The sequence below is a fragment of the Cupressus sempervirens genome, chromosome 11 (genome assembly GCF_028749045.1).
Source record: "Cupressus sempervirens isolate cs-2001-9-10 chromosome 11, ASM2874904v1, whole genome shotgun sequence".
Lineage (NCBI taxonomy): Eukaryota > Viridiplantae > Streptophyta > Pinopsida > Cupressales > Cupressaceae > Cupressus > Cupressus sempervirens.
In genome coordinates this window covers 569,170,074-569,196,135 of record NC_143128.1, presented here as the reverse complement: position 1 = coordinate 569,196,135, position 26,062 = coordinate 569,170,074, and the positions used below count along the sequence as shown (strand labels likewise).

The following is a 26,062-nucleotide window of genomic DNA, read 5'->3' as shown; positions in this document are numbered from 1 at the left end:
CGTGAGCCAAGATGTATTGCAAATGATGAAAGATGCCAAAATGCCTCTTTTCCTTGCAAAAATGTGATTTGAATCACTCTAAATGGATTTATATGAAGATTTTTCCAAAAACGTGCACTTGGAAGGAGTTTGAAAAAACTTTTTTTTAGCAAGTTAAATCCATTTTTGATGTTAGAAAATCCATTGCCAAACAAAAACAACCCTATTGGAGAAAATCTTATGAAAAACTATCAAGTAAATATCTCACAATCTCCAAAATCATGTTCTTGGAGGCCCATTACATGTGTTCTTCCAAAATCGGACCTTTTAGGAGGCATTACAAATTTCAAAACATGCATATGCTCAAAATCGGACCTTTTGGGATGGATTGCATATTTTAAGTGAAATCTCATGTTTTGGATGCAATAGCACATTTTAAGTCATAAAACTCACCTTTAAAAGCAATGGCACAAAAACTCACCTTTTGATGTAATGACATAAAAAAGGTCCACTTATGTTTTCAAGTTAAAAGGTTCACTTTTGATGGAATTTACATGTAATGGCATATAAAATGTCCACTTTTGATGACTTAAATATGCAAAGACATGGAAAAGGTCCACTTTTGATAGATTAATACTTTTAAATTGAAAATTATATGCAATGACATGTTAAAAGTCCACTTTTGATGACTTTAAGTGATTAAATAAGCACATGTCAATTTAAATTCATTAAAATATTACTTAAGTGAGACATAAATTATATTTACATATCATATTAAAAATATAACATGTAAAGGCAAGAGACTACAACACAACGGTAACTTGTGAGCCTCTCACGTGGAAGGTCTTGAGTTCGAATTCACTTAACACAAAAAATAATTAATTATAATCAATAACAATAATTAATCTAGGCTTCGGTCGTTTATATATATATATATATATAAAACATGTAAATACCATTTAAAAAGTAATATTTATTAGAGCATTTGATTTAAATGCTAAAAATTAAATTGAACTATATAGTTAATATAGTCACTTAAGTGAAAAATCCAAAAATAACTCAACTTAAAAATATAACATAAAGTGCACTATAGTTACTTTAAGTGAAAATTTAAATGATAAAGTAACTTAAAAACATAACATAAAGTGAATTTAAGTTATATTTTTCAAAAAGTGAAAGTCAAATTTAAAATATAACATAGTATTTTTAATTCGTGCTATTGCACCAAAAAGTCCACTTTTGAGACACTAGAACAGGCATATCTCTTGACTGACAACTCTGATTGAGCTCTAGGTTAGACCAAATCGAAGGAAAAACCGAAAGCCATGAAATGAGCAAAACCAAAGGACTAAAAGCCAACAAATACAAAGTCAAAAGCAAAGAAAATGATGATGAAGGCATCAAAAGTCAAACATTGGCTTGACAAATAGAAAAACAAAAAGGACTTGACAAAAGCCTTCAGTAAAAGAATTTGATAAACAAATTGGAATTGATTGATCGATCAACATTAAGTAATTGAATATCAAATTTAACTTAGAGAGACGTGAAACTAGCTTGAAAAATTTTCGTGTTGTTACTTGCATTTTGTGGTGACCAAATGCAAGACAACAAGATGCAATAGATGTAGATTGTAAGATTCGCTTGGATTGCCTAAAGCAATTGTTTCTGACAAAGATGTTAAATTTACAAGTTATATCTGGAAAACACTCTGGAAGAATGTGAATATTGAATTGAAATTTAGTTCTACATTTCATCCACAGACTAATGGACGAGCTGAAGTTGTGAAGAGAAGTTTGGGTAATTTAATGAGAAGTTTAGTTGGAGATAAGCCTAGAAATTGGGATTAGACTTTAGCATAAGCAGATTTTGCATATAATAATTCTATAAACAAGAGTACTAAGAAGACACCTCTTGAAATTGTTACTGGCATACACCCTAGCAAAGCAATTGAATTGAGGACGCTTGATCAGGAAGAAGGAAGAAGTGTTGAAGTAGGAGGATATACAAATTTTATGAGGGCTTTGCATGATAAGGCAGAATATAACTTGGAGCATAGTAGTCAGAAGTACAATGACAAAGCAAATAAAAGAAAGCGAAATATGGATTTTGAAGTTCATGATGAAGTGATGGTTCATTTCAAGAAGAAAAGATTTCTTGTTGGAACTTATAACAAGTTGAAGATGAGAAAGTTTAGGCCTTATAAGATATAGAAGAAATCTAACAATGGTAATGCTTTTGAAGTTGGATTGCTTGATGATATGGATATTTCACCTATACTCAATATCTTTAATATTTATGAGTATTATGAATCAGATGATGAATCAGTTGGCAATCTTGATTATCCTATTGTCTTGGATTTTGTCACCACAAAATGCAGGTAACCAATACAAAACTATTTCAACATAGTTTCGCATTTCTCTTGAGTTTAGTTTGGTATTTAATTAGTTAGTATTGATCAATCAATCAGTACCAATTGATATAATGAATCCTTATACTAAAGGTTTTTGTCAAGTCTTTTTTGTTATTTTGTTTGTCAAGCCTATGCTTGATTTTTAAGGCCTTCAAAGTCCTTTTTGTTTGTTTTTGAATGTGTGTTTCTTGGCTTTTAGTCCTTTGGTTTTGTTTAAGTCATTGCTTTCGATTTTCCTTTCAATTTGATCTATGTTAGGGATTAATCGGAGTTGAAAATCAAAAGATATGACCAATTTAGTACCTAAAAAGTGGACCTTTTAGGTACAACTGCACAAATTAAAAATGTCATGTTATATTTTTAAGTTTACATTCACTTTTAGAAAAAATATAACATAAGTTCACTTTATGTTATGTTTTTAAGTTATTTTATCATTTTGATTTTTCACTTAAAGTAACTATAGTGCACTTTATGTTATATTTTTAAGTTGAGTTACTTCTTCATTTTTTACTTAAGTGACTATATTAACTATGTCGTTTGATTTAAATTAAAAAAATTAAAACCAAATCCTTTAGTAAATATTACTTTTAAAATGCTATTTGCACATTATATTTTAAATATGATAGTGTAAATGTTATTTATGACCCATTTAACTAATATTTCATCATAAATTAAATTGACATGTGCTTGATTAATCACTTAAGTTGTGCAAAACATGTCTACAAACACACTTCAATTCAAAATATGCCATTGCATCTAAAAGGTGAGATTTTGAATAAAAATGCATGCAAGTGCATAACAAAGATGCAAATGCATATTGCTAAAACATGCAATCACACCTAAAAGGTGAGATGCATATTGCAAAAATATGCAAAAGCACCAAAACAGTGTGTTTTACCAAAATGCATATTTTTAGAACATATCAATGCACCCAAAAATGTGTGTTTGGCTTTAAAAACATGCATATGCATCTTGTGAAACCCATATTTGACCAAAATGCATATTTTTAAAACATGTCAATGCACCCAAAAGGAGCGTTTGTGTAAAAAGAAGCTCAAAACATGTTTTAAAACATGTGTATACATCTCTAAAGTGTGTTTTGCTCATAACACATGCATTTGCATCCCAAAAACCCGTTTTTGAAGATTCAAGGGCAAAAAACTTGATGTTTTCCTCCTCCAAGAACACATTTTTCATAAAAAATGCTTAGATCTACGCATATAGTGGCTTGATATCCATCACGAGGGGCATTTTTGAGTTCTAAAGCATATATGTGCATTTGGGGATCATGATCCATGACAAAAATGACTCATATTTTAATATATTTTAGCCACGTTTTTGTTTAAAATGTCCAAATTTGGGGCAGTTTTGATCACTTTTTGGCTCAAATATAAGTTGTTGTGAGGTTTTAATCCATATATATACTATTGGAGAACTTATTTTTGCCTTCAAATGGCAAAAAGAATTCATTTCATGCCTTTTATGAATCACGTGTTTGCTAAAAGCGCCCAAAAAATTGGAGTTATTATCCACTTTTTTACATTTTGATGTACATTTTTGCATTTGGATCTATGTATATGCATTTGGGAAAGTCATTTTTGCATTCACAAGTCAAAAATGACTCAAAAACATGCATTTTTTGCCACGTTTCTGCAAAAACGGCCCAAACTTTTGCACAAAAAAACCACATTTTTGTTATAAAAAACTTTTAAAATGGCAGTTCAGCCCATACATTTGGATCAAGAGGGGTTGCTTTTAAGTTTTAATGCATGTCATTGCCTTTGGAGACCACGTTTTTGGCATTCTCATGTCAAATTCAACTCTTCATTGCTTGTTAAGATTTGTTGAATGCAAGTACGAAAGAAGTCAAAAAGTTGTTTGAAAATCTGGATTTGAGAGAGAATTGGTCTTCAAAATCTATAAATCTTGCTATTTTGGCTCATAACCTCCAAGTGGACATTTTTAGACTCGCTCATCAATTCATGCTTATCTTTCTATTTCCATACATATTATGATTTGTTATTGCACATTTGTCCAAATATATACCATTTAAAGTGCAAATTCTCTTTAAATAGGATGAAAATATACATTTTTAAGTGTTTGGAATTTTCTCAAATTCCAAATTCCAAATTGTACTTGAAAGCAACTTTATTCTTGACATGTTATAGTCTAAAACCAAAGGTATGTGTTTCTTTTGTGCTTGTTTTCGTTGCTTGTTTGCTTGCTTTCTTGTTTTTCTTCTTTTGGAAGACATTGCAAGTGTTTTCCGAAGAACTTGAGCACGTTTCACTTCACTCCACCTTCCACCTCTTCGTGCAAGTGCATTGTTTCATTCCATATTCGCCATTACATGCCAAGGTAGATTGCATCCATTCCTTTCATATGCAATTACACTTCTACATGCGATTACATGTAATCTCACCCTCCATTTGCACTTACATGTAATCTCATTCTTCTTTCCCACTTATATGTAATTCCATTCTCCACCCATATTTACATGTAATCTCATCCTTCATATGCGTTTACACGTAATCTCATTCTTCGAACCTCATTGCATGTTTGCATCAAGTCATGATTGCATGTAAAGAACTTACACATGCAATTGCATCTTGAGAACCCGATTTTGGTAAAGGTCACCTTTTAAAACACCAAAATTGTCATTTGCACACATCCATATGCATCCTAACTTGCATTCTCAGCCATACCCACAAAAACCCATAATTGCCCACATGCAATCCATCTTTCCAAGTCTGATATTGGCTCTTTTCACCCAAATGCATATGCTTTCTGGTTCATTTCCAGCCACCACATGTGTTTCATAAGTATCTAATCCATACTTTGAATACCCACTTCTCATGGATTAGTCATTGTAACTCAAATCCAAAGCTTTTCATGGATCTAATCTAATTGGAAGATTATTTTGTCGTTATGTTGCAACGCACTTTTCGAGATATGTCAAAATTTCTTCAAAATCGGTGACATCCTAAAAAGAAGATGTTCTTTAAATTAAAGAAGTGGTAATTCATTTGGTCTCCATTTTCCCAATGGTTGTCTGAGAACCTAAGTTTGTGTGGGAATGCATCAAGCACTTTACTTCAAAAAAAAAGAGTTAAAAGTGTTGGTGGAAAGTTGTTTTGAGTTTATATTCGAATATTATCGAGGTCTTCAAAGTGTCAGAGACTCCATAATGTGCCAATCTACAAAGGAGAATTCATTACAACTCAAACAAGAAAAAGTTTGATCACATCAAGATTTCAAATGACAATGACAATTTATCAAAAAGAGTAAGAGGCTATCAAAGAAGCAACACCATGATTATCAAGATGAATGCAGTAACACAAAATACAGGAACTCCCAATCTTGTTACCATCTGGGATTGCATCAAATACAAAGCCTTTGCCAACAATTTACAAGATTGATTCATTCAAAATCAACACTTTTAATCCACTTCTGTCTTTCTTCTTATTTCATGTTTGTAATTAAAGAGGATGTATTACATGTAATACAATTTACATTTGAAATGACATGTAACCCAATAATTTCTCTTGTTAGTTGGACTGGGTCAAAGTTGGTTGAGTTACTCCCAATTTTTCCTCCATCTTTTTCTCAACTCCTTTGCCTATATAAGGAGTGCCCTCTTCATTGTAAAAATCATCTTTTATTGTATGCAAGAGAGCTCTAGAGAAATTGTGTCATCAGTACTTTTATTGTGTAGCACTATTTTGATAGAAAAGTGAATACAAAGGAGCAATTAAAACTAAACTTTGATTTAGTGTGATTAATACTTGTGCAAATTAGAAGCTTTTTTTGTGATTTGCATATGCTATCTTTGATTTATCTGATCTTGTGTTCTTGATAATTGAGTGTAAAAAGAGTTAAGAAGCAATTGGAGCCAGAGCTTTGACTAGGAGCAATTGTAGAAATATATAAACTAAAAGCTTCATGTGTACCTTATATCTTTTTCTTGATTCACAATATAATTAGGATATCTTTACTTTTGGAAGTCTTTGTGCCCTATTAGTAAAGATTATTCATATAGAATTACGACTGGACTTAGAGCCAAATAGGTACACTTTCAACTAGCCTTTGAGTTAGTGTTGATTTATCAGTATCATGGTTTTCAGCTTTTAGATATAAGTGTAGTTAGACATTTCACTCTGCCCATTACTTGCTCCATGGGTAAGTGGATTCCTTCCTGAAAGTTAAGAGAAAAGAATATTGGTAACACCCTTTTACAAAATCTCTCGACTTCTTGCTTACCTTGAGTTGATCCAAGGAATGGTAAGAAGGGGGAGCCCTCCCTTTAAGGTAGGAGAGACTCTGTCTCACATGTTGTGAAAAGTTGTTCCGAGCTTACATTCGGACATCATCAAGGTCTTCAAAGTGTCAAAGACTCCATAATGTTCCAATCTATAGAGAATTCATGACAACTCAAACGAGAAAAAGTTTGATCACATCAAGATTTCAAATGACAACGGGCAATTCATCAAAGAGAGATAGGGGAATCAAAAGACAGAACACTATGATTATCAAGATGAATTTAGTAGCACAAAATACAGGAACTCCCAATCCTGTTATCATCCAGGATTGCATCAAGTACAAGGCCTTTGCCGACCATTTATAGCATTCATTCATTTAGAATCAACAGTTTTAATCCACTTCCATCTTTCTTCTTCTTATTTCATGTTTGTAATTGAAGAGGATGTAAATCTGCAATTATATGTAATACGATTTACATGTGTAATGACATGTAACTCAATAATTTCTCTTGTCAGTTGGACTGGGTCAAAGTTGGTTCAATTGCTCCCAGTTTTTCCTCCATCTTTTTCTCAACTCCTTTGCCTATATAAGGAGTGCCCCCCTCATTGTAAAAAACATCTTTTATTGTATGCAAGAGAGCTCTGGAGAAATTGTACTAGTAGAACTTTGATTGTGTAGCACTATTTTGATAGAAAAGTGAATACAAAGGAACAATTGAAATTGAACTTTGATTTAGTGTGATTGTTTCTTGCGCGAATTAGAAGCTTTGTCTATGATTTACATATGTTATCTTTGATTCATGTGATCTTGTGTTCTTGATAATTGAGTGTAAAAAGAGTTAAGAAGCAATTAAAGACAGAGCTTTGACTAGGAGCAATTGTAGAGATATATAGACTAAAAGCTTTGTTTGTAGCTTATATCTTTTTTTTGATTCACAAAATAATTAGAATATCTTTACTTTTAGAAGCTTTTGTGCCCTATTAGTAAAGATTATTCATATAGAATTACAATTAGACTTAGAGCCAAATCAGTACACTTTCAGCTAGCCTTTGAGTTAGTGTTGGTTTATCAATATCACTGTTTTTAGCTTTTAGATAGAACTGTAGTTAGAGATTTCACCCTGCCCATTACTTGCTCCACAAGTAAGTGGATTCTTTCTTGAAAGTTAAAAGGAAAAAATATTTGGTAACACCTTTTTACAAAATCTCTCGACTTCTTGCTTACCTTCAGTTGATCCAAGGAATGGTGAGAAGGGGAGCCTTCCCTTTAAAGAAGAAACTATGTCTAACAAGCTATGGCCGGTCATCCTATTTTGCGACTGGATTTTACCCAAAACTGTTACAATATCCACCCAACATATCCTAAGACAAAACAAATGGAATTGAGAGGATTTTAGTGTCATGTCCCCTATTTTCCTCTAGTGAATTGCTGTCTAGAGCTCAATATTAATACAATATTCTTCTTGGGTTTATAGAACTTGTTGTTAAGGGTAAGGAACACTGCAAATGTAATAACACTTCCAATTATTTCTGTGTGTTCCAAGTGCAGATCCAAATGCATATATATAGGAAAAAAATAGACATCTCTCATGAAGAGATATGTCTCTATGTTAATCAATATTGGTTATGATAAGCTAATAACCATCAGACATTATTAACAGCAATATATATATATATATATATATATATATATATATATATAATTGATGTTTAATCAAATGCAATAATTTTAACCAATAACCATTGGAGATTAACTCTAGCCTATTCAATCTGTCTGAAGCTACAACATTAAAACTCCCTCTTAGCTAGGGAGGATTCTTGTAGAACACATTATGGTCTCAAGCACATAGAGTGATATCATTTCAACATGATATTCTTGGAATTACATATTTAAGCATATCAATATATATCCATAAAATCAGATATAATTCGAGGGATGCTATTTCAGCAACACTCCCTCTTAGCAAGGGAGGATTTAAACAAAACCACTATTTGACAAAATGGTGATCTATTTTTGAACAATCATATCAATCTCACATCCTTGTGATAAGAGCACTACCATCAACACAAAGATGCCTATCGACAAGAATATCATATCCTAGAAAGATATGAGTTATTTGATTTACCACACACTCTAGGACAATACTGAATGTAGTCTATCACATAAAAACCTTGATCTCAGGGACAACAAAGTAGTCTCCATTATAACAAGTATCACTATCTTCAGCACACTCTGAAACATCAACTTAACGTAGTCTATTGTGATACATTAGTTATAATGCTCTCTGACACATTCTAGGACAAGTGAATGAAGTCTATCATGATAATAGATCAAGAACTCAAGAACAAAAAATGTAGTATCATGATCTCTGACACATTTCGAAGCAACAAGTTAATAAATTCTATCATCATATGTTCATTATCATGATCTCCAACACATTCCAGGACAACTTAATGTAGTCCATCATGATAATAGGTCGAATCATTCTAAAGATCGTCTCCTTACAATAGTGAACTCACAACACAAACATCGATGAAAGATCATCACCTCTCATAATGTTTTCCAATAAAACCATGTAGAAACTCACATGATATCCACCATGAACCATGTCAAAGGGTGGATCCACCATAGTTGCTCCTAGAGGGTGAAACAAAGGGCTTTCACCTTAAACTTCTTACTTACAGTAAAGAATGCATTACAAGGAATTTCACCTCGAACTTTTCTTTTGTAGAGAAGAATTCATTAACAAGGAATTTCACCTTGAAATTCTCCGTCAAAACAAAGATTCTAGGAAGTCATATCCTCTTGCAGCTCCCTTAAAAGCTCTCTTCGTCCAAGGATGCCTGAGATAAATTGTCGAACTCCCTCTAAATCTGATATCAATCTTTCAACTTTCTAGAGACAAGTCATCGCTTCCTCATGATATACACATGGGTAGGCCCATCAAAATCATGCAATTACATAAATGTTGATATCAAACTTTCAACTTTATAGAGAGAAGTCATCACTTCCTCATGATATACGCAGGGGTAGGCCCATCAACAGTCACACACATGTATCTTTAGACTCCCTCTTAATATAGAAGGATACTCATAACCTCAATTATCAAAGATATTCGCTTCAAAAGCCTCACTTTATCCAGCCTAATCAACAAATGACTAATTAATTCTAAGTCACAACTTCTTTGTAGCTACTATCATAAGAATGAATCTACACAATATTTGGTAGCATGTGTAAAGTACCAACCTTCTTTTCTTGCAAGAACTTCCCCAGACATAAAGGAAAAGATCAAGACAGATAACTCTGAAGTACATGTAATGATCCATTTCACTTCTGTCAATTGTTTGCCAAAGATGCTAGTTGGGATGACAGTACGTCAGTATCTAATGGTAGAAACCCGTTGTACAGTGACAATGAAATGCAGTTAGGAATTGGCCATACGGTATTGGGGAATGGTGTACGGATGGTGTATAGACAACTTGGGGCCATACGGTAGATGCTTGATAGGTATGTGAGGGTCGCACATGTTTGAGGGGATACAACTGTTGTCCGTACGATGGAATATAGGTATGGTCGTACAGGTTGGATGGAGCAGTGGTCGTACTAGTTGATGGGGCAACCGTACGGTGAGGAATAGCAAAGCCGTATAGTGAGATGAGGGCAACCATACGGTTGTGGAGTTGTCTAAGCCATACGGTATGTATGGAGAAGCAATAGAAAATACACAGTTCATACAGTGGGTGTAGAACAGGTCATAAACCAGTTGTTAAAACATATATTCGCCAAAATAATGGCAGTGCAAATAGTATAGACCAACACTAGATATATATATGTGTATGTATGTATGTATGTATGTATCTATGTATCTATGAATCTGTAACAAAGATGGTGTGTGGATTTGCCAAATTGGAACGAAGTATTACATGCAACTGAATAAGGTGAGGGTTGAATCCCACCGAAAACACAATAGTCTAGTCGAGAAGATCTTTCACTTCCAAAATGGCGAACAACAGAGAATCCCAACAGGAATTCACAATACAAAGAAATAATCCAAATCACATACCAACAACTACCTACAAGCCATGCTTAAATACCTGTCGGGGAAACCTTTCCGAGAGTGTACAAACATAGCTGATGCCAACACCTACCTACGCAAACAAAAACAAAATGGGTCCGAGATATACTAAATCAATTGACTCATTAACAATATTTGATTAATAATTTATTTTATAACGGGAACATTACAGTACATACAGAAATACAATTAAGAGTGAGACTACAATAGATAGATAAATGTAATAATCAAGGATTAGAAATACGTTATCTGTAGAACAAGGTCCATAGATATTAAATTAAAAATTTCCTTCTTAGATTATTTGAGAATGGAACATCTCCCTTCTAAAGAGGGTTCAAGTGGGAATCTAACATTGATTATTATTCCCGCTACAATGTAATATTCTCACTCTTATATTGTTGACCCATAAGATCCATTTCAATCTTGTGTCTCATCTAGGTATCTTTAGTAAAATTATGGTGATGGTTATGATATGTAATAGCCCCGTGGACATCACAGTGGTATTAGAGCATAATCCTGTCACCCTGTGGGTAAAGGCTTACACAGACTTACGAGAGGAGAACAAAAACTACAATGAACAACTTAGCAAATGAAGTAAGATCATATATGGAGCAAACTAACCAAACCAATCAAACTCTATTAAACTAGATGGAGAAATCAAATCAGGCCCTCCTACAAGCCTTACAAAACATGGGAGACTCAATCAATAATTTAAGAAATCAACAAAACCTAGGGAGGAAAACTAGTTCAATCCATTCTGAAAATAATAATATAACTTCAAGTCTTCCACAACCTACATTCCTACCTAGAAGAAAAAACCAAAGAGACGAGGAAGGGGTAGAGCAACCTTTAACAAGCACCAAAGATATTGCAAGAGCTTATGCAGTCTTAGAACCACACATCTGACAAGTAGTTTGTTTTAAGGAATTTTGTGCAGATAAAAGAAGAGAAAGGTCCAAAGGTTATGTGAATGAAGAACTCAAACACAAACTAAACAAAGTTGCAATCCCAACCTTTAATGGATCAAGGGAGATGACAGCTCATCAATGGTTAGAAAAACTGAATACATTCTTTATCCTAAATCCCATGATAAAAGAAGAAGCACTCCAATTTGCCATCATTCTTTCAGGGGGAGCAGCACATGATTGGAGGTCCTAAGGGCATATCTCATTAGGGCATAAAAATGTAAAGTCTTATGAAGAATTCTCCCAAAATCTCATGAATAGATTTGATGAGAAAGATACTGAGTGGTACTTCCAAGAGTTAACACATCTTAAGTAAATAGGGTCATTACATCAATATGTCAAACAATTCCATGAAATTTCAGTCATGATTCCCAATTTGTCCCAAAAGAGACTCACATGTATGTTTCTCCAAGGCCTTAAAGAATCCACAAAAACCATGGTGAAACCTCATGAGCCACAAAACCTAGAAGAAGCCATAAGAAAGGACAAAATGATTGAATCTAATAATGAGAGACCTGGAAACCTTCCCTCCAAAACATTACCCTAGAATGAGGGAACCAGTAGGGATAACCAAGATAAACCATGCTACTTCTGTAACAAACCTTGGAGCACTGGACATAAATGCCCTCAACAGGAAGAGTTAATCCAAAAAAAATCTGCTTTAAATGTAGGGAACCCTGGGGACGAGGTCATCGACGTAAAAAAGGACACATAAATTAAATTGAAGAAACAAACAAGAAGGCTAGGGTAGAGAAATCAGAACAAGGCAATTTGACAGTCATATCCCAAGAAGAGAACAGCCTCTTCTGCATCAAAGGCGTGCTTAAGGGGCAGAAGGTGATTGCGCTAGTGGATAGAAGAGCTTCTCATGACTTTATCAGCAAACACTTGGTAGCAAAAAGAAGGCTACAAACTCAAGATTTTGAAGGGTTTAGGGTCAAATTGGCAAATGACACCCTAAATAGTAGTAGAAAGATGGTTACACAAGTGGAAATCATCATTAACGGCCATATAATTAAAAGAAACTTTTATGTAGCAAACATACAAAATGATATCATCTTGGGAATGCCATGGATAAACTCCCTTGGACATTTTATCATGGATGGACCAAATCTAGAAATATGCTTCAAAAATGTAAATGGAGAATATACTAAAACATGACAAAGGAGAGATGATAGCCCAATGTATGATTTTGGATAATAATCTCACTAAAGAGAGAACATTCCATGTAGAGATTCAGCCCACCCTTAAGAAGTATAAAAAGGTATTTGAAGATGTACCTCCAAGACTTCCCCCTAAAAGAGGTTTTGAACACACCACTGAATTGGAAGGCGCAAAACCTGTAATCACTACCCCATACAGACATCCTCAAAAATATAAAGAAGAAATAGACAAAACTATCAAGGAACTCTTAGAAATGGGACATATACAACCTAGTAGCAGCCCGTTTGCATCATCAATAGTATTAGTCAAAAGAAAGATGGAACTATGAAAAATGTGTATCGACTATCAGGCATTAAATAAGAAAACTATTAAAAATAGATACCCTATCCCTAGAATTGATCAACTAATGGATGAATTACATGGAGCTTGTTATTTCTCAAAAATTGATATAATATTAGGATATCATCAAATCAAAATGAAAGAAGAGGATATACCAAAAACAACATTCAGATGCCATTATGGACATTTCGAATTCCTTGTACTTCCCTTTGGACTCACGAATGCACCAGCAACTTTTCAATCCTATATGAACCATACCTTCAAAAAACAGCTACAGAAATTCCTCCTCATATTCTTTGATGACATTCTCATTTATAGTAAGACCTGGGAGGAACACCTAGAATACATCAAGGAAGTCCTAAGCATTTTAGAGAAAGAAATTAGATATGCTAAAATCTCGAAGTGTGAATTCGGACTTGAGGAAATACTTTACATTGCACACAAAATCAATAGAAAAAGTGTGGACGAAGAAAAGATCAAAGCTATCAAGGCATGGGTGAAATCTAGAAGCCTTACACAGCTTAGAGGATTTGCACGACTATACAGTTACCATCAAAGAATTGTTGAAGGATTCTCAAAAATTGCAACCCCTCTTACAGATTTGACCAAGAAAGGAGCCTTCACTTGGGATGAAAGAGCACAACAAGCTTTCGTATAGACAAAAGTTGTTATGAGCCCATGACCAGTATTAGCCATACTAGATTCCTCCATACCATTTGAATTACAATGTGATGCCTCATGAGATGGCATAGGGGCAGTACTAAAGCAAAGGATACATCCTATAACTTTTGAAAGCCACAAACTCACAAGAGTTTAAAAAATTATTCTATTTATGACAAAGATATGTTGGCAATAATGCACACCTTGGCAAAATTTCGTCAATATTTAGTTTGTGGAAAATTTATAGTCAAAATAGATCATAATAGCCTACGCTTCTTCCTAAATCAGAGGGACGTAAACGATAGGCAACAAAAATGGGTAAGCAAAATTCAAGCATATGATTTTTACATAGAGTATGTTAAAGGAGTGACAAATAGAGCAACAAACGCCTTGTTCAGGAGACCCCACGTTAACACTATTTCTTGCATATCCAGAAATTGGAAAGATGAAATAATAGCAGATTATGCTAAGGATCAAACTATGACTGAAATATTCGAAGGGAAGGTATATAAAAAAGATTTTAAAGCCTCAAATGACATTATTTTCTACAAAGGGAGGATCTAAGGAATAGAGGGGTACCTAAGGAATTATGTCACGTTGTACTCTAACTGGTTGCACTTATGCAACTGTTGCATAAGTTGCAGTAGGTGTCCACACCATAGGTGATGTAACTATTACCCTTCAGATGGTGCTACAATAGAAATAGGTGTAGCTACTAACACCTCAGACTGCCAATTAGCTTTTGTCTTTATTGCTATCCCATTGATTTCATTAAATTCTTCTTTTGTCGTACCAGATTCCTTGAGAATGGAATCTATCTTCTTCTCCACATTCCTTTTAATCTCCTTGCTATGAATTTCAGAATGAACTTCCTTCATGTTTTCCTCATGTACCCCATCTAGGGCATTATGCGTCCTCCAACTGCAATATGATATGTGCGTAACCTTCAATGAGTTCTTCATTCATTTCATATCCCATGGGTTCAATGAACTTCACCCTAGGTTCTACTACTTCCATACAAGTAGTATCAATTTCCACCGTGAAACATTTCTCATCTTTGTACTTCTCCACCATAGAGGGAGGGATTTTGTATCTCTTTTTCATTTCAAATTGAAATTTCTTCATCAATCTATCAATGTCACTGCCATTCTCCAATCTGGCCCTATAACATTGTGTTACTAGCTTCATAGAACATTCATCACTTTCCCAACTTGTCATGCCAGGGAATTGCTTGGATGCATAGAAGAATAGATGTGTTAACAAAGATTCAAATGTAGAGACTGCATTCTTAGTCTTCTTTAGCTTCACAATGTTGTCTAACAACTGTAATCCGACTATCTCACACAAGTTTACCTTCCTTTTCTCAACTGCCATAACATAAGTTGCATGCATGAATCTTGCTGGCACAGAGTTCCCTCTAGAACTGTGATTCAACTTATATCCTAAAATTTTGCTCAACACTTTGACTCCTCTCTCCTGAATCATGTCAACCTTCATGTTCCTTCCATCAAACCTAGTATATGAGTTTGTTTCAACTATGTTTCTTACATTCTTGTTGTTCACTGGATTGCATCCTTCATTACTTAGACCTGTGATGTTATGAATTAGGTCATTGTCAATTGTGACTAGTACATCACCTATTCAAAACATCTCTTCATGAACTCTACTCAAAATGATTCTAGTCCATTCATGATTATCAAATTCTGTGTAGAACATGTACTTAATCAAGTTTAGCCCATTCAGGTATGCACATTCAGGATTTAGGTTTAGGTCACCATTACACATAACTCCTAAACCCTTATGGATATCCCCATCACCAATGCTCTCAAATTTATAGTCAATGTAACTTCTAATGTCCTCTACATGAAGTACATTTGGTGAGATTTGAGAAAACACTCCTAACGGATCATCTATGAGAGAAACAAATGCGTGTTGCTTGAACTTATATATGGGTCTATCACTTATATCACACATTCATTGGCTTGCCATGTTGCTTACAGAATATACTAGAAATTCCAACAAAAGTTTCGTAAAATACCTTTAACGTCGTGTTTTAGGGCTTCTACAATTCGCACTTCAAACGCCTTTCTTCGCACTTGAATTCGTTGTCAAATCGTTGACTAATTGCTCCAAACTCTTAGCACGATCAAATGGTACTCACAATCTTACTTGCAATCCTTAAATTGCTTTAAATCTTAATCCACATAGAATGCGCATCTGCTACTACTTCTAAAAATTGTCACTGCTTACCAGTGAACTTGTTTTCTTCTGTACGGCTTACTGTGATTGCACAAATGCTTGCACACTTGACCATAGCTTCCACTCTATGTCCTCTACCTTATATTGATTGCGCAACTCCTAATTCACAATCTCTCATCAATTTTGATCAACTAACGTTCTACTTCTACTAGAAATGCTTAATTCAAATAGGATGGGTCAAACAATTTCAAGCTTCAATTTCTCATCAGGTGCATCAAAATACTATTCCTCCAAAATTGTATAAGATCGTTCTGGATCATTAGCTTTCACAAATACTTACTTTAAATTCCTCAACATGCTCTTTTACTATTTCTTTCGGATTGTTATCATTATTATTATCATTCATTCTATCATTCCTATTATTGTTCCTTCTATAATTGGGATTCCTGTTGAAGTTCCTTCTGTCCATTCTATAGAATCCTGATGTGTGTCCAAAGTTATTACATAACTAACATACAGATGCATTTCTTCTTTGATTAGTTCCATTCTGATTTTCAAGTGCTCTGCAATTCCTTGCAATATGTCCAGGATCGTTACACTTGTAACATACAACATGTTTCCTTTCGCTATTAGATCTTTTGAGATCATTAGATCCGTTTTGTGATCTTCCTCTTACATTACTTGCAGGGTTAGTATTCCTAAACATTCTACTATTCCCATTATTACTATCAAACTCAGGTTTCTTGCAATCTATTGCTTTATGTCCATAACCATGACAATTATAACAATAGAAATTAGTAATAGGTTTAAAAGACTTACCTATGCAATCTCTTTTCATATAACCAACTTAATTGCATATGAAACATCTACCTCTGAATTTATGTTTAACTTCCTTGGATGGTTCATCTTGTTGAGGTTTATTAACTTGCTCTATTTTCTTTGGTTCACCATGTTTCATAGACAAATCAACTAGTTCAATCTCTTTAGATACTTCAGTAGTTGTGCTTGATTCAATCTTACTCATATCAGATTCTTTAGGGAAAACCGGAGCTGGTTCTTTCCTAAATTTCAATTTTCTTTGCTGACTTTTCTCCAATAAGATATCCAAGACCTGTCTTGTCATATAAAGGTCTCTAGTGGAATATCTGTGCATCAATTTTCTCACTATAGGAATAAAGTTTTTCTAATTGTTGCTTAGCTTGTGTCGATTCTCCTTTCACAGTGGCATTATACTTTTCTAATTCTGCATGCTCCATCTTGATAGAATCTAATTCAGATGTTACTACTCAATTGGTATCTACGGTTTGCATTCTCAGATTTCATATTAGGTTCATTCTTACTGTCGTCTTTCTTAAGACTCAACTTAAGCTCAACAATTTTCAACTCATGTTTCAAAATCTCACTTTCTTTCTTGAGAACTCCTACTTCCTCATTGTTACTAGTCTGCAAATTTATTCCTTACCAGATTTCAGATCATCAATCTTGTCTTTCGGTTTACTAATGGAGACTTTTGTATCTTCATACCTATTTTTCAGGTTGTCTCTTTCTTCTGTAAGAAGATCAATTTGTTCAAGAGTTTCTTCAAGGTTCCTTTTCAACTGTTCCATATCTATAGGGATCTTACTCAAGCTATTAAGCCTCCTCTGAGTGATTGGGCTCTGTAACCAATTGTTAGAAATAGATAATACTGAAGGAGTGGTTGAATCAGTATTCTACAAACTTTTGCCCAAAACTAAATATTGTTAATTACTTTATAACTTGCATATGAAAGTAAACCAACAAAATTAAACAGTAAATATAACCATGCACAAAGAGAACTCATAACATCATTATTTGTTAACTAGTGAAACCCTAGCCAAAGGAAAACCCCGATGGGGATGGTACCCACAAGATGATTCACTAAACAATAGAATCCTATTAAGGATATTGAGCCTATTAGGAGTCTATGAAATACATATAGTGTCTCGAGTCCTTGTTAGAGGACTAGGCCTTGTTAGAAGCCTCAACCCAGTTAGGAGTTGGTAGAACAAATACAATGTATACAAGAAGAGCCCACTGCCATAACATGCAATTATACAATATAGTTTCTTCACAAAAGTAAGTATACATACAATACTATCTTACTGTTCTATCTCACACATGCCCTGATCATACATCAAATCTCGCATTACAAAAGTCTCATATATCATATAGGCTTTCTTCACAATAGTTCGCATCACATTCATTCTTCATATCAATCACATCTCATCTGTGCAAGATATGATCTTTACTTATATCTTGCAAACTAATAAATCTCTGCTCAGTCGGCCTTAATGCTTTCACACACTTGATCAAATATTAAAATGACTTAGGTAAACATCTACGATGTTGGCCCATAATGACTTAGTAATTATTTTGTCACCAAAATAATTACTTAAGTCATATGATCCAATTCTCTGATATTCAATGTTTCGTTATGTTAAATAACCGAAGTGGTATCTTGTCTGCAACTTGCATCATACCGTCTGTATAGGTCTACGCACTTACATACGTCATCATCATGTTGTCATCTGACGATTCTTAACTACGCATGTCCTAACTCGAACTCAGTCATCCATACATGTCGTATTTGTCTCTGTACTGCAGCAATCTGTCTAACACTTAGACAATTTTCTAACTGTGATTGTATAAATGAAATACTAGATACATGTTGCCATAAATGACAATACTCCAGACCATAGTTGAAAAACTCGGTTTCAGCAATATCTCGGCTAGCTCAAATTTTTTGAAAAACTCGGAATCGCCAAAACTTCAATAAAATAATCGGCAATAAATCGACACTTTTATCAAACATTTGAAAATATATAGTTTTTATATAGATATATATTAATAAATAATTATGAAGACTATAAATAAATAAATTTGTTCTCTATAATGAATTTATAATTAAAAAACACTATAAACTTATAAATGCTATCAATAAACAATGCATATGCATATTAGCATTAAGAACAAATGTACAGTTTTATAATTTATTGGATATACAGTTATTAATTTATAACTCTCTATAATGAATTTCTTAATATACAATATTATACTACTTTAGTATTAATATATAGTATGATAGTAATATAAATATGTATTATACAGTATTATAAATTCACAAAACCAATTCAAATAAATTAAAATTTGTATATTATAAACTTATCTATAAACTCAAGATCATCAATGCATAACTTATATAAATTTACATCTTATAGCTCTATAAAAATATATATAGTGATGTTGTTGTGTATATCAGAGCATAATAGTGATGTGTTAATGAGGAGATTTGACTACTATGCGTTGACTTTCCAAGTCATTCATTCGGGATGAAATCTAGCATACTTAGACAAATATACATTAAATTTCCAAATATGTTTACTATAACATGTTGAAGAGAAAAATCATTATGTGTGTATCCTACAATCAGCACTCCATGTGATGGCGTCTTTGAGGCATATCGTCGAAATAGTTCCTGTGTCTAAATCTGTGCTTCTATATTTTCTCAACAGTCTGAATCTATGTGCCTTAATAGTCCTCAACAATCGCACCTTTCCTTGGCAGCAATCGCAGCACTTTTCTTAGCCATTGCAGCATGCAGGAAAATGAAAAAACTCCAAACATTTTTTTGAAAACTTTATTGTTTTTCAAGTTGACTTAATCAACAGTTTTTTGACCCAAAAATAGTAAAAACCATGATTTTTTTATCCCAAATGCAGTGCAATTTTTTCAAAATATCGTCAACGATTTATTTGGCGATTATATCGACTGGCAATTTTGCTCGCAATATCTCGTGATATTAGCGATATATCGCAATTTTTTAAAACTATGCTCTAGACATCTAGCTAGCCATATTGCCAACAATCTCCCCTTTTGGCATTGATGGCAACATTTGGAAAAATTGGCTAAGTCCCAAAATGATGTCATCAAAAATGAATACAAAAAGTTACTACACAAAAATTGCCTTCAAAACAAGAAATATTTTATTTATGTTTTGATGGATCATTACATTCCTTATCACTCTTTACAATGCTACGTAGGTGTACTCCCCCTTACATATACATATATACTTCTCCTTTATACATATACAATTTTCTTTACATATACTTCTCCCCCTTTGACATCAATAGCAAAGGTGTCAAAAACTGTGTTTCCTCTTGTTGATCAACTTGTCATTCTAGGAAACAATCTACAAAACTAAGTTTCAGTTGCTCTAGATCTTTCTTCAAGTTCTCCTTGATTGTGTCAAATATGCTGATGAGTGCGCAAAGTGCATAGGATGCCACTTCTACCGTGCTCAAGTTAGTATAGGCAATCTTGTCATAGGAGGCCTTAGCTGCAAGACACTCCTCCAATTGCCTTTGTAAAATACTGATTTTAGGTGACAATTTCTCTAAGAGTAGGAAACCTTATGATTACCAGTTCCTTATCAATTTCAATGCCTCTGATAGCATTGTGAATTTTCTCCACTTCGGTTTCAAGATCTTCAATGCTTGCCTCAGGTCGTTACAATCTAGTAGTGAGTGTTTGAAGCTCACTCATTTGGCCTTTGATCTTATTCTCAAAATCTGATAGGTAATTGTATGACAAGGTGCATTCTCCATACAACTTCTTACCTTCATCAATGTTCTTCCTCATTTCCTTGATGTATATATCTAGTGTCTTCAAAACATTTCTCACATTCATGCATACTCAGAGATAAATCTCAAACACCAACACCATATAAGAACAAAAGATAAATCCAGACATTAATACATAAGACAGGGATAATACTTAATGACTGTCATTTGATAAAAATAACACCCAAAGATAGACACTGCACATATCAAGAGATAGTTAGTGACTATCATTTTATAAAAACAACACTCAAAGATAGACACTGCACATATCAGGGGAATCACAATCAATTCAATAGCAGAGCAAACACTTAAGACTAGTATCGGGTGATCAAAGTAAAGTTTTGAATAAGTCTTTCCAAATAGAGGTATGACATATAACTTTAATAAGAGCTCATATTATTAAAGACCAAGTAGACCTTGGTAGAGGACATTATAATGAATGTCAAATCTCTTATAGAGAAAGAGGACATTCGTAAATCGAACGTCATAATCTCAAATTTGATTCCAGCGAGGGTTTTATAGAGAATCCCTTAGGGGCAATATATATATTGTAGTGGTCAAACATATGCATATGTCAGAGACAAGAGACTTGGTCGAGGTGGAATCTCTGCCAAGTGATTCATTAGAGATCCCGAAAGAGGCCTTAAGAATATGCTCTTTATTTGATGGTTACCTAATTGGGAAGCAATTCTCACTAGAGGGTTAGGTGATTTGAGAAGAGTTTCTTTCGAAGGATTACGAATGGTTAGAGAGGATAGTATTTATATTATTAGCTCAATATTTCTAACATAGATTTATACTTTTTTTTTTTGTCTATTGTACTGACAATTTGTTGTAGGTTCCAACATTCCATTCAGGACCCAAATAGGGGGACATTCCATCATACCATATGTGTATGTGTTTAATGGAATCCTTCGAATATACTACAAGACTTGCATTCATGATAAGCCCGTTATATGCAGCTTCAACTTCCCTTCCTTAACGCTTGCAACATTATCTCTTGTAACTTTGTGCCAAGAAGGTATGCATCTAAACACTTTATGAACTCATCGATCTCCTCCACATAAGGATTGTGTAAGTGCATGGTGTCCTCAATCTTTTATTTGTCTCCATTTCTTTATCCAATCCTATCAGCCTTCAAGATTTAATGCAATCATGTTACTGAAAACAGAAGAGATGGGCATATAGAGTGTCAAATGAAATCTGTTAATGGCACCCTACACATCCTTGCGAATGTAATCTATTTCTGTCTTTTGAGTATTTGTCTTTCTTCCAAAATTCAATTTGCTCCTTCTTTGGCAAGCTATGATTTGCCATTTAGAATTCTCAGCCAATGATATTTGTAGAACTTACTTACCTCTATGAAGAGAATTCTTTTACAAATAAATAAGGCCCAATATCTATTTGTGATTGCAATTAGACTTTATGGTCAACTTTATACATATTAACCATTGTTTTAGTAACCATCATAGCACATCAACTCTTACTATATTTCAGCAACCATCTACATATATATCTTTAGTTCTCCAATCAACAACAAGAAATCCATAGTAATAGATACCTCTCTAAGATCATTTATCGCTTGTATTTGTTAACTACTATAATGAGTGAATATGTCTTGAAACAATGTCCAATGGCTTCCCATATATATCAGTAGGCAATGGATATGCATCCCTGATATTAATGACTATCGTATCAATAGCAGAAGGGCTTGCAATTGATATATAGAACTAGTGATAGCATTTCGAGTCTTCAACTAGTCAACACCAAGAAATACTGAAGGATGATTATCCCAATGGATTGATGACAGAGGATTCACAATTCAAGGAGCATTTGTTTAGATCAAAGTTGTTGGGCATAGACATTCCATACCATCTTCCCTTGCACACATATTGCTTCAAGAACATTAAGAAGGTGAGAGAGAGGACATGGTTGAAAGAGTGCTTCATTGGGAAAATCTACACTTACAATGATGATAATGACAAATAACATCAATCAAATGCTCCTGGGTATATTTCAAATTACTTAGCTACAAGTATGTCCCGATTATATTACAGTTATATGTTGCACCATGTTGGATGCCTTCCTTACTTGTCCATGATATTTCCTCTCTTTGAAAAGATCTGACTATATGTAATATACTATGTTCCCCCGAATTTCTGAGATGGGGACAGCCGGAAATAATATACAACATTATTTTAGTACAACATTTGAATGTCATCTAGGAAATAATATCCAATTTTAGTACTTAATTGTCAAAATGCATATCAATATCAGTGAATAATATCATAATGATAAATCTGAATATCTAAATCTAAATATACCCAAACTATAGGCCCAAAGGCTATGGGGCTGCCATAAAGTAATAAGTATCAATGTATCATAATCATGTTCAAGTTCAACATAAAAAAGAAAAAAAAGAAAAATGAAGCAGATTGCTGCTCCTATTCTGCCTCTACCACCATGGCATCAAAATCAAAGTCCTCCTCACTATCATCCTCCACAGGAAGCGTAGTCTCATCTAATGGAACCCTAACCAATTCTGGTGCTATGCGATCCTCATCTATCTGGGCTATATCCTCAGGCTCAACATCCTACTGAAAAGCTGGTGTTTGCCTATACTCTGGAGTCTAACGATCCACAAGTCGAAGAGCATGATGCACTGCCACTAGCTTCTCTATTGTTTTAGAGGTAAGTTTGTTCCTCTTGATAGAGTGGATCTATGAATATGTGGACCAATTCCTCTCTGCAACTAAGGAACTAACAACCTTTGCAAGGAGGCGAGTGACAAGTATTTTTAACTCAAGTGTATCTCTCCCATGTCAGGTCCACCATCCAATAGGATCTCTCTATGCCAAAACAACTCTATCCAACATTGCTTGTGGCTTACCCAAGTTTCCACCGCGAAGGTGTAATGTTCCGTTATAAAATAAATAATAAATCAAACTTTTTTAATAGGCCGATTGATTTAATGTATCCCAGACCCATTTTCATTTTTGTTTCCCTAGTTTGTGTCACCCTTTGCTATCTTTGTACACCCTCGGAAAGTTTTCCGATGGGTATTTAAGCACGACTTGTAGGTTGTGGTTGGTATGCAATTTGGATTATTTCTCTTGTACCAATAAAAATGGGTCTAAGATACATTAAATCAATTGGCCCGTTACAAAAGTTTGATTTATTATTTATTTTATAACGGGAACATTACAGTCCTCCCGTCCCAAAATTTGCTTGTCCTCAAGCAAATGCAAACCCAGTTCTAAGAAACCTTCTATCATCAATTCCTTTACTTTCGAGTCAGGCACTAAGTAGATCTTCCCATTGAAGTAAATGATGTCATCAATAACCTTGTATTTTTCATCGTGTACATAACCATCCATCAACTCACATGCAAAAGAGTTCTTGGAGTACTTGGCCAATAGATGAGCCCTTCGTTGATTTGCATTTGATTTCTATTTAGCTCTCTTAAAAGATTCATGAGTTCTATCGTAGGATCCTGATGATCTGTCATTCTATCAATAAGGTTATTTCGTTTTCTCCTCCGAGTATAAACTTGCATTCACTTCCACCAGGCAAGCAAGATCAAAAGCTCTGATACCATTGTAATGTTCCCGAACAGTTTTGGAGATGTTCCCGAAGGTTTCGAAAAATTTCCCAAACAGTTTTGGACATGCTCTCGTGTTGAGCTGTGACCGCACAACATGGGAGCATCTCCGAAACCGTTTGGGAAATTTTCCGAAACCTTCGAGAACATTACAGTGGTATCAGAGCTTTTGATCTTGCCTGCCTAGTGGAAGTGAATGCAAGTTTATACTCGGAGGAGAAAACAAAATAACCCTATTGATAGAATGGCAGATCATCAGGATCCTACGACAGAACTCATGAATCTTTTAAGAGAGTTGAATAGAAATCAAATGCAAATCAACGAAACCCAAAGGCTTATGCAAGAAACTCTACAAAAATTGGCCGAGAGAAAGACTACAGGAGAACAAAATGGGCATAGCGATGATTCTGTTTCCGGAAGGACAAACTTTCAACCCTCTCGCTCTCAACTCTCAATACCCATCTTCCTTTCAAGGACGGAAGCACCACACAAAGGAAGAGAGGCCACTTTTGAGGAAATGCAAGAAAAATTTCGGAATGATTGGCAAAACGCAAATATGAAAGGAGATATAACTTATAGAGACTGTGTTGATCTAAGAATGAGATATTCTGGCGGAGGAAATCGCAATAATTTTAATGATGATGTTAGGAGAAAGATCGGAAAGGTGAACTTTTCGCCATTTGATGGATCTGAAGTCATTACTGCATAGTCATGGGTCCTAAAGGCAGATACCTATTTCCAACTCAATCCAATGCCCGAAGAGGAAGCAATCAAGTTTGCAGCACTTCATCTGGAAGGAGTGGCACATGAGTGGTGGCATCATGGAATGGTCACTCTCAGTCACGACCAAGTGACCTCTTATGTTGAGTTTACTGAGAGACTCATTGATTGTTTCGATGGGAAGGATCCTGAGCTAAACTTCAAAGATCTAGCTCAGTTAAAGCAAACGGGCACGATAGACAACTGTCACTGAGTTCCAAACGTTGTCCGTATTAGTCACAGACATCTGTGAAAGACGTCAAATTGTGTTATTCATGGATGGGCTGAGAGAGCCTTTGAGAGGCTGGATCAAAGGGTTCAACCTGGGTACACTCAACAAAGCTATTACGAAGGTGAGTGACATGGTTGCATCTTCCTCCAAAACTCACGTAGTTACACCAACACCATCCTCACAAGAAGACAAAGACAAGGAGCCAATTCAGAAAAAAACCTCAGTTAGATGAAGAATCTCGGCAAGAACTCCAAAGGAAAAAGCTCTATTTCACGTGCAAAGAACCATGGGGTCCTGGTCATTGCTGCCTCGGGAAGGGAAAGTTTCATTACATTGAGGTGATGCCTGATGACGATGAAGAACAAATACCTGTAGCGACTAATAAAGAAATTACCCAGCAGGAGAGAATAAATGCCCTAATACAAAAAGGGGGTTCCATTGCTACCCTCACTACACTAATTGGAGGTGGTATCTTCAGAGTTCGCGGCACACTTCATGGAAAACGAGTCCCAATCATGATTGATAGTGGTGCCACACTCAATTTCATCAATTCATTTTTGGTCACTAGTAAAGCCCTGCAAGCAGTTGAGCACGGAGGATTTGAGGTTAAGGTTGCAGGAGGAACCTTGTTACCTTGCACTCATGTGATCCCACGGCTACAAATTTCCATGGGAAACTATACCCTGGCAAATGATTCCTTTGTCATAGATTTGATTGATACTGATATCATTTGGGCATCCAGTGGTTGGAAACTCTTGACCAGTACACACAAAGTTTCA

The 26,062-nt window shown here is 34.6% G+C and overlaps 1 protein-coding gene across 1 annotated transcript in view; it reads right to left on the bottom strand.

Annotated features, from left to right (window-relative positions):
• LOC149530903 (uncharacterized) overlaps positions 1 to 26,062 on the bottom strand; it is a 266,245-nt gene that overhangs the window by 42,601 nt on the left and 197,582 nt on the right. The window lies entirely within an intron of this gene.